This window comes from Ascaphus truei, chromosome 7 (genome assembly GCF_040206685.1).
Source record: "Ascaphus truei isolate aAscTru1 chromosome 7, aAscTru1.hap1, whole genome shotgun sequence".
Lineage (NCBI taxonomy): Eukaryota > Metazoa > Chordata > Amphibia > Anura > Ascaphidae > Ascaphus > Ascaphus truei.
The window spans coordinates 44,520,495-44,527,247 of record NC_134489.1 but is presented as its reverse complement, the minus strand read 5'-3'; the positions used below and the strand labels follow the sequence as shown (position 1 = coordinate 44,527,247).

Here is a 6,753-nt window from a genome sequence, read left to right as displayed (position 1 = left end):
CGATAATAATTGCACTCTCTCCAGCCAGCGTCCGCTCACCCGGGTGGAATGCAGACTGGCCTCAACAGTCACTCCTGAGATCTCCAGCTCTCTTCTTGCAGCTCTGCCCCTGCATGTCCTGCCAGGGACTCTTAGAGGGCTTCTCTGTTAGTCCAACCACTCCAGACCGCGTCAGCCGAGATTAAAAGGGACGCTGCAGGACTCTGACGCCCTTCAGCCGAGATTAGAAAGGGCACTACAGGACTCTGGCGCCCTTCAGTGGGGATTAGAAGGGGCACTGCAGGTCTCTGACCCCCGTCGGCGGAATTAGAAGGGGCACTGAAGGACTCTGATGCCCTGTTAGTGGGGATTAGAAGGGGCACTGCAGGACTCTGATGCCCGTTGGTGGGGATTAGAAGGGGCACTGCAGGTCTCTGATGCCCATCGGTGGGGATTAGAAGGGGCACTGCAGGTCTCTGATGCCCGTCGGTGGGGATTAGAAGGGGCACTGCAGGTCTCTGATGCCCGTCGGTTGGGATTAGAAGGGGCAATGCAGGACTCTGATGCCCCGTCGTTGGGGATTAGAAGGGGCACTGCAGGTTTCTGATGCCCGTCGGTGGTGATTAGAAGGGGCACTGCAGGACTCTGATGCCCGTCGGCGGGATTAGAAGGGGCACTGTAGGACTCTGATGCCCCGTTAGTGGGGATTAGAAGCGGCACTGCAGGACTCTGATGCCCGTCGGTGGGGATTAGAAGGGGCACTGCAGGTCTCTGATGCCCCGTCGGTGGTGATTAGAAGGGGCACTGCAGGTCTCTGATGCCCCGTCGGTGGGGATTAGAAGGGGCACTGCAGGTCTATGATGCCCGTCGGTGGGGATTAGAAGGGGCACTGCAGGTCTCTGATGCCCCGTCGGTGGGGATTAGAAGGGGCACTGCAGGTCTCTGATGCCCGTCGGTGGGGATTAGAAGGGGCACTGCAGGACTCTGATGCCCGTCGGTGGGGATTAGAAGGGGCACTGCAGGTCTCTGATGCCCGTCGGTGGGGATTAGAAGGGGCACTGCAGGTCTCTGACGCCCCGTCGGTGGGGATTAGAAGGGGCACTGCATGACTCTGATGCCCGTCGGTGGGGATTAGAAGGGGCACTGCAGGTCTCTGATGCCCGTCGGTGGGGATTAGAAGGGGCACTGCAGGTCTCTGATGCCCGTCGGTGGGGATTAGAAGGGGCACTGCAGTGTTGGCAGACCCAGGGCGGTTTCAGGTGCTGCACAGATGCACATTCTGTGACTGTGGTTAAACATTAACCTCGTAAAGAAGCGGGATGACGGTAACTGGTCTGGTGACATGTGAGCAGTGTGGCAATACCTAATATCCCCCAACCCCCCAGCCACTGCCTGACTATATAGTAGTATATATAAATATATATAACGAGAACATTTATAGGTCTGATCACAGGAGGCCTTTAATATCTGCAGCCTTCTTTCCTTTGATAGGTTCCATATGATCCCATAATCTGACCCTATAGTAACCCTATAGTAACGATACTGAGCAAACCCCGCAGGTTCGTTAGATCGCCAACCCAAGATACGGAGTTACAAGAAACTATGTTTATTTGCAAGGGCAACAGAATAGAAGCACACAAACGTACACACAACACACAATTACCCGCTGTGTGACCCACCTCCCACCTGGGAAGGGATTGGGTTTCTCCCCACAGAGTAGGTTGCCCGGAGGTGGTGCCAGGCGTAGCCGCAGTAGTCCCTCTGTTTCCGGGTCGGGGAAACAGTCCGTTATGGGTACAGCAATGTCCTGGGGGCCGCTTGGAGAGCGGGCGCACAACGGATAAAACAGTCCTTGTCCTGGGTGCTGGACCTAGAGAGAGTGCAGAGATGAGCCACCAAATTAACAAAGGGGATGGACAATCTAACTTATGAGGAGAGGATAGCTAAATTAGATTTATTTACATTAGAAAAGAGGCGTCTTAGAGGGGATATGATCACTATATACAAATATATTTGGGGACAGTACAGGGAGCTTTCAAAAGAACTATTCATCCCAAGAACAGTACAAAGGACTCGGGACATCCGTTAAGGTTGGAGGAAAGGAGATTTCACCAGCAACAAAGGAAAGGGTTCTTTACAGTAAGGGCAGTTACAGTGTGGGATTCATTACCCATGGAGACTGTGATGGCAGATACAATAGAAATGTTAAAAAAGGTTGGACATCTTTTTAGAAAGGAAAGGTATACAGGGATATACCAAATAAGTAAACATGGGAAGGATGTTGATCAAGGGAGAAATCTGATTGCTAATTATTGGAGTCAGGAAGGAATTTATTTGTCCCTTATGAGATATCATTGGATAATTTGTCACTGGGGTTTGTGTTTGCCTTTCTCTGGATCAATATACTGTAAGTACAGATATAGGATACAGAATCTGTCGTCTAAATTTAGCATAGGTTGAACTTGATGGAATCATGTCTTTTTTCAACCACATCTACTATGTAACTATGTGTAACGGGGACTTATCCCTGTTGAATCTCTAAAATCCAGCAGGGATCTGGTTAAGTGCAGCAGGCAATTAACCAGACTCCACCTGACCAATTAAGTCTGTAAGAAAAGCCTCATGTGAGACACAGGAGAGAGATTCCTTAACTCACATTTGGGCTGACAGAAGGAGAGCAGATAAGCCTGCACACAGACACTGTCTTGAGCACAAAGGCTGTGCTGAGATCAAGACACAAAGACACCTATATTTCCTGGACCCAGGGACCTGCCAGAGACTGACATGGAGGGGCCACCTGTTAAGGTACTTCCTGAGACTTTGGGGTGATAGGCTGGTAATGGGAATATCCCTGCAGTCCTTCAGCTAAGGTCTGGGGAAGTAAGTGAGCCCTTACATGGGATAGGGGTTTGCTATTTTGTTGTTTTTGCCTGGATAAAGGAACAGGCTCAATAAAGCCAAGATATAATTTCACCCTAATCGGTCTCCATTATATGTACCTCTGCACACATCTCTTACACTATGTAACTATGTAATATATGTAACTAGGTAACTATGTAATATATGTAACTAGGTAACTATGTAATATATGTAACTATGTAATATATGTAACTATGTAACTATGTAATATATGTAACTATGTAACTGTGTAATATATGTAATATATGTAACTATGATATGAGGGGCAAGTGCACCTCCCCCCTCCCATGGATTGAGAATCTGTACTAACTCCAGTAACTAATAATCCCTTTTACCTCTGCAGGGCAATGGCACCAAGAACCAATACTCCTACACCAACCCAGCCCTGGAAACCAACGATTTATAAAGGGAACGCAGTACGGACACGGCCAGCGCCCCCCGGGAGAGCGGCTGTCATGGTGGGAAATACTGTATTTGTACATAGACTTTGCTTTGGTGAACTTCTGGGACATTTAATGCAGAAGAGGACATGACGCACGATACGTCAAACAATGTACTGGCAACGTGGGAGGTTTTCATTAAGCTGCGATAGTGCCGATCGGGGCGCCCATGGAAACTCCCACTGAATTCATGCTCCATTCTTTGTGAAAGTGTTAAGACGCACGTGATGGGGCTGTTAGTAGTATATGTCTTGCCCTAGAAGACTCTAAAGCCCTCACCAGTGCCTTATAATTTGGCTCTTACTAATTCCTCCAACACTGTTGTGTTCACACTCTAAGGGTATCCCAGGAGAAAGCTTCACATTAACCCCGCGGTGGATCTGCGGCGGCGGCGGGCGCCGAACTAAATTCCAAGGCCAAGCCCCCGTTCTCTGAAGAATCATCGAGATGTTTTTTGGGGCGATCTCTTCATTTAAGGAGCAGATACTCATCGCAAGACACTCCGATATTTCAAACCGCGCAGCGGAACCTGCCGGAAACGTTCTTCATGTTTATGGCGTCTCTTTTGTTTGAGCGAGAGTCGCACTGATGCGGGTAACAAACACTCCGGACATTGTAGCAATAGGGCAGTTGTTTTGTACACCGAGCTGCTCCCTGAGGATCGGGGTGGAAGACATTGCGCTGCAGCGTTTTGACTTTCACGCCGTCGCTGTTGGCAGCGACTCCTCGGAGACGGCTGTACCTAGAACATCTTACGCCTCATGTGGGACTTGCTTAATACCAGGGATGCACACACGCTAACCATCTTGATAAGAAGGGGATCAGGGCAGTGTTGTGAGCTGAGAAGAATTCATCATTGCGATCATCTTTATGAGCCCCCCATTATTACCTCCCCTCCCCCCCATCCATGATTAGTGACCCAGGTCCAGAGGTGACCACCAATGATCTGTAACCAGGTAGGACGGTGTAAGAGGAACTGAACAGAAAAGGATCTGCTGCTCCCGACCTGCTGCTGCTGCTCCCCCCCTGTTCCTCCCCCGCCCTGCTGCTCCTCTCGCCCTGCTGCTCCTCTCGCCCTGCTCCCCCCCCGTCCTGCTGTTCCTCCTGCCCTGCTGCTCCTCTGCCCTAGTCCTCCCCCTCCATGCTGCTCCCCCCTCCCTGCTCCTCCCCCCTCACTGCTGCTCCCCCCTCTGCCCTGCTCTCCCCACCCTGCTGCTCCCGCCCTTCTGCTCATGCCCTGCTGCAGGCTTCACGCCTCAGTGCAAGTTTCCGAATCCTCCGAGTATAATGACGCTCCCTTTAGTAACCTGCGGGGACTCGTCCTGTATTATTCCACCTCAGGGGCTTTTCCACCGGACTTTGCTGGCGTTCATCCCCATGTGTAGAGGGATTCCAGGTCCATGTATAATGGAGACAGGTTCTGGAGAAACCCACATGCAGACTCCATGATGGGTGTATGAAGGAACTTCTATCTACAGCTGGACGCCCTGTCACAGGACTACAAAGTGCCAAAAATCTGTATATAAGTGCTGGAGGCTGTAGTGTGGTGTCAGGGGATGGCAAACAGTGCATTGTGGGTGTTCTCCAGGGTGAGAGAGAGAGGGAGGGAAAGATAGAGAGAGGGGGAGCAAGGGAGGTTGAGAGAGGGAAAGAGAAAGATAAGAGAGAGGGGGAGCAAGGGAGGGTGAGGGAGCAAGGGAGGGTGAGAGGGAGGGAGGAAAGGGGGAGGGAGGGGGAGCACCGGGGCCTTTTATTTATTATTATCCTGCCCGCAGGGCAATATCTTCATATTTATGTAACATATTCTGTATATCCGCATAAACACCGCACCATGTGTGCGTAGGATGTGTTTGAAATAAAACAAATAAAATAAACAATGTGGTCTGAATCTTCTGGCAGCGCAAAGGCTGGGGGGCGGGGGTACAGGCGGGGGCGGGGGTACAGGTGGAGGGCGAGGGGACAGGCGGGGGGCGGGGGTACAGGCGGGGGGTGGGGGTACAGGCGTGGGGCGGGGGTACAGGCTGGGGTACAGGCGGGGGTACAGGTGGGAGGCGGGGGTACAGGTGGAGGGCGAGGGTACAGGCGGGGGGCGGGGGTACAGGCTGGGGGGCGGGGGTACAGGTGGGAGGCGGGGGTACAGGCGGGTCAGGTGGAGGGCGAGGGTACAGGCAGTTGGCGGAGGTACAGGTGAGGGGTGGGGGCACAGACGGGGGGTGAGTGGCAGGGGTACAGATGGGGGGTACGGATACATGTGAGGGGCGGGTACAGGCGGGCCATGAAACCCTAATAATATAGACACGAACTCTGATACTTTGTAATGAATCAACAAGAGTTACTAATAGTGTGTACACGTGAAGAAGAGACCTGTGTGGTTTCGGAAAGCTCTGTACACGTGAAGAAGAGACCCGTGAGGTTTGGGAAGCTCTGTACGTGTGAAGAAGAGACCTGTGAGGTTTCGGGAAGCTGTGTATGTGTGAAGAAGAGACCTGTGAGGTTAGAAAAGTTCTGTATATGTGAAGAAGAGACCTGTGAGGTTTGGGACGCTCTGTAAACGTGAAGAAGAGACCTGTGAGGTTTCGGAAGCTCTGTACATGTGAAGAAGAGACCTGTGAGGTTAGGAAAGTTCTGTATATGTGAAGAAGAGACCTGTGAGGTTTGGGAAGCTCTGTACACGTGAAGAAGAGATCCGTAAGGTTAGGAAAGTTCTATACACGTGAAGAAGAGACCTGTGAGGTTTGGAAAGTTCTGTACATGTGAAAAAGAGACCTGTGAGGTTTGGAAAGCTCTGTACACGTGAAGAAGAGACCCGTGAGGTTTGGGAAGCTCTGTACGTGTGAAGAAGAGACCTGTGAGGTTTCGGGAAGCTGTGTATGTGTGAAGAAGAGACCTGTGAGGTTAGAAAAGTTCTGTATATGTGAAGAAGAGACCTGTGAGGTTAGGGAAGCTCTGTAAACGTGAAGTAGAGACCTGTGAGGTTTTGGAAGCTCTGTACATGTGAAGAAGAGACCTGTGAGGTTAGGAAAGTTCTGTATATGTGAAGAAGAGACCTGTGAGGTTTGGGAAGCTCTGTACACGTGAAGAAGAGATCCGTAAGGTTAGGAAAGTTCTATACACGTGAAGAAGAGACCTGTGAGGTTTGGAAAGTTCTGTACATGTGAAAAAGAGACCTGTGAGGTTTGGAAAGTTCTGTACACGTGCAGAGACCCCCTCACTTGTATTTTCAGATATTTCCTAAATGTAATATTTTTTATGATAGTAATAATATCACTTAAGACCAGACCCCCCCCCCCCCCCTCCTCCATTGGGCAAACCCTTTTTCTGTCCTATAACCTTTGTCTGTCCTTTGGGAAGTATTTCCTGTGCGCCGCTCAGCACTTGGGGGCAGGATTCGGGATCTTTTCCGTGCTCACTGTAT

At 50.8% G+C, this 6,753-nt stretch overlaps 1 protein-coding gene across 1 annotated transcript in view; it reads left to right on the top strand.

Moving 5' to 3' along the window:
- The window catches only part of LOC142499980 (uncharacterized), a 76,042-nt gene extending 71,063 nt beyond the window's left edge, over positions 1-4,979 (top strand). The window contains exon 11 of the mRNA XM_075610037.1: positions 3,242-4,979. The gene's annotated coding sequence lies outside the window, so the exon portion shown is untranslated. The remainder of the gene's footprint in view (positions 1-3,241) is intronic.
- The last annotated feature ends 1,774 nt before the right edge of the window (positions 4,980-6,753 follow it).